The 3231-nt window shown below is 42.4% G+C and overlaps 2 non-coding genes across 2 annotated transcripts; both read right to left on the minus strand.

The window, feature by feature from the left end:
• Positions 1 to 1482: 1482 nt before the first annotated feature.
• Positions 1483 to 1674, minus strand: LOC145359974 (U2 spliceosomal RNA). Its single transcript, XR_013889656.1, has one exon. It is a non-coding gene; the product is annotated as a U2 spliceosomal RNA (small nuclear RNA).
• Positions 1675 to 1858: 184 nt separating this feature from the next.
• LOC145359982 (U2 spliceosomal RNA) lies at positions 1859 to 2057 on the minus strand. The gene has a single exon (XR_013889660.1). It is a non-coding gene; the product is annotated as a U2 spliceosomal RNA (small nuclear RNA).
• Between the last annotated feature and the right edge of the window lie 1174 nt (positions 2058 to 3231).

Consider the following 3231-nt stretch of genomic DNA (forward strand, 5'->3'; position numbering starts at 1 on the left):
TCCTTGCTCTCTGAGGCTCAACTAGGCCATTTGGAAATTTTAAGTTAAACTTAATTGGGAGTTGAGCTTCTTGGAGGCTATGCCATCTCTAAGACTGCTTATTTCCATCGCCTTAACATTCTCCAACTCCTCCCTGAGCTCATCTGCTACCTAAACCCTTGTCCATACCATTGCTACCTGTAAACTTGACTGTTTTAATTCACTCCTTGCCCTCAGTCTACACTCTGTAAATTTGAGATTTTCTAAAACGATTGCCTCCGAAGTTGCTCTCGTCGAATTCCATTATTCTATCGGTCCTGAGCTCACTGACCTACATTCATTCTCTTATGAGCAGTGCATCAAATTTAAAATTCTCACCCTGTTTTCAGATCCCTCTGAGACCTTCTCCCCTCCCTATCTCCACAATCCCATCCAGCCTGCAATCATCTGGGGACTCTGTGTTCCTCTGGTCCTGGCTCCTTCTGCATTTCCAACTTAATCAATTATGCGTGGCCATGCCTTCAGTTGCTTAGGTTCTAAGTTTGGAATTCCCTCTGCTACCCTTTCCACCTCTCTGTCTTCTTTTCATCCTTTTCTGATCAATAAGGGAATGAAGGGTTATGGGGAGCAGGCGGGTAAGTGGAACTGATCCACTTCAGATCAGCCATGATCTTATTGAATGGCGGGGCAGGCTCGAGGGGCTAGATGGCCTACTCCTGCTCCTATTTCTTATGTTCTCATGTTCTTTAAGGCAATCTATCTCTTTGATCAACCTTTTCGCCATCGCCCAGGTGTCACCTTATGTAGCTAAGTGTGAAATCTTGCTTCACTCCCGTGAACTGCATTTTATCACATCAAAGGTGCTATAAATTCAAGTTGCTTTTGTTGTTCACTTCTTTCTATGTATGTTTTTCAGCCTTTTAAAACTCAAGCTTAGTATCACCCAACCCTTATCTCCTGACTTTATTTGATCTTCTTCTCTAACTGTTTTATATTTCAAAAATATACTTTACTCATAAAAATCTCAGTTAAACCAATACAAATCTACATGTCTATAAATTGCAAACAGTGCAGAATAAAATCATTTTTACAGTTCTATACAAATTACAGTCATAACATTTCAAAACTTAAAACTACATACATGCCTCAAAATTTACTGTGCGCCGTTATTTCTCAGATTGGCACACAGTTACTCAGGCCAAGGGTGTTGTGCAGTTCCTGGGCCCTCGGTCTGCCTCCGTTAAAAGGCCTTACAGTGTGGCCTTTCCCCATTGTGCCTTTGCAGCAGCTGCCCCAAGCTTCAGCGCGTCCCTCAGCACATAGTCCTGGACCTTGGAATGTGCCAGTCAGCAACACTCGGTCAAGGTTCTCTCTAATTTTTTTTAAACTTTATTCCAATCCAATCAAGTCAAATTAAATCCAATTCAGAGTCCCAACAAGTTGGGACATTCCCGATCCAAGCTGACAAGACAGGGCTCTCACCTCCTGTCTTGGGCTTGATCTACATGATCCAAGCTGATTGGAGTAGGTGTAGCTCCTCCTCCAAGGCTTGATCTAATTTGCATCTTAGCCAAAAAGCCGAGATGCCGCTTTTAAAAATTGCTTCAAATGAAGCTAAATTGTAACCTAATGACTTCAACCAAGTACAGCATGTCGATACTACACTTGATCTTAGCCAAAAGGCCGAGAAGCAATTTTACATTTCCCCAGCAGGGGCATCTTAGTAGATATTGGAATCTGACACAAGATCAGAGCATGTTTTTTTTTAAACTTTATTCCAATCCAATCAAGTCAAATTAAACCCAATTCAGAGTCCCAACAAGTTGGGACATTCCCGATCCAAGCTGATAAGACAGGGCTCTCACCTCCTGTCTTAGGTTTGATCTACATGATCCAAGCTGATTGGAGTAGGTGTAGCTCCTCCTCCAGGGCTTGATCTAATTTGCATCTTAGCCAAAAAGCCAAGATGCCGCTTTTAAAAATTGCTTCAAATGAAGCTAAATTGTAACCTAATGACTTCAACCAAGTCCAGCATGTCGATACTACACTTGATCTTAGACAAAAGGCCGAGAAGCAATTTTACGTTTCCCCAGCAGGGGCATCTTAGTAGATATTGGAATCTGACACAAGACCAGAGTATGTAGTTTTAACATTGGAACTGTGTGCCATTGGACTTGTCTCTTCAGTTTGGCTTCTTAGGAAGAGAGGGCAGTAGATACACTTGCACAGTGTGTATAGCCTCAGCGCGCAGTCATTTAGTGACATCTTGTGGTGCAAACATAAGAGGCCAACAATTATTTTCACTTCACTCATCAATCAGAAATCCTATTTCCCAAGTGGAACAAGATTGTGAAGGTTTAATTTATTTTGAGCTCATTTGCATTCAGCTGGATCTCGCCCCTCCACAAGCTAGTGTGAAACGTAACTGATTCCAACTGAAGTTATTGCGGATTGAGTTAGCCGGGGTAATGGGCTTTAACGGGAGAATCTGCTTTGGAATTAAGTATATCGTTATATTTATCAAATCAAAAAGAAGACAAAAGATTCCTTTCTTCCTTTTAATTACTAGATTAGCTGGAATGTATCAGCGTGCATCCAGAAAGGCAACATCATAGTTTGAGGGAAGGCAACTAGAAATTGCAAATCTAAACTATTTACAAAGGCAACGGTTCATTAATTTTAATGAAAAGCAATCACTGGGCTCAATAATTCTAAACTGGGGTTGTTAAGATTCCTATGTGCAAGTAAAAGACGAAGGTTCGCCGCTGCCTTTAATTCACTTCCTTTTGAGCTCCATAGTAAAACATCGCTTCCAGAAATAATGGGAGATTAGAGTTTGCCAGGGTGTGCTGCCATAGTATAGAACGGCACCACGGCACAGTGGTTAGCACCACTACCTCACATTGCAGGTCACTTGGGTGACTGCCTCTGTCTCGGGTGACAGCCTCTGGATGAAACACCGAAGACATGGACGGGACTGGGAGATCCTGCTGGCAGCTTCCTGGGAGAGTGGGGGAGAGGGAGACACATAGGGAGAGGGGGGCAGGGGGGATGCCATCCTATGGAAATTTTAAAAGATATTTCATTGATAAACTATTTCCTTTTCAGATAAATTAGACAAACCACAAGACCAGGCTGCAGTAATGAAATTGTCTATCATTTGCCATATGGTTTCCCACCAGTGTGAAGTTGAGCCATACTTGTCACAAAGATAAAAGTACGGTGACATAGTGATCAGCACTGCTGCCTCAC

Source organism: Carcharhinus amblyrhynchos, chromosome 29 (genome assembly GCF_965287045.1).
Source record: "Carcharhinus amblyrhynchos chromosome 29, sCarAmb.v2.hapA, whole genome shotgun sequence".
In the NCBI taxonomy this organism is placed as follows: Eukaryota; Metazoa; Chordata; class Chondrichthyes; order Carcharhiniformes; family Carcharhinidae; genus Carcharhinus; species Carcharhinus amblyrhynchos.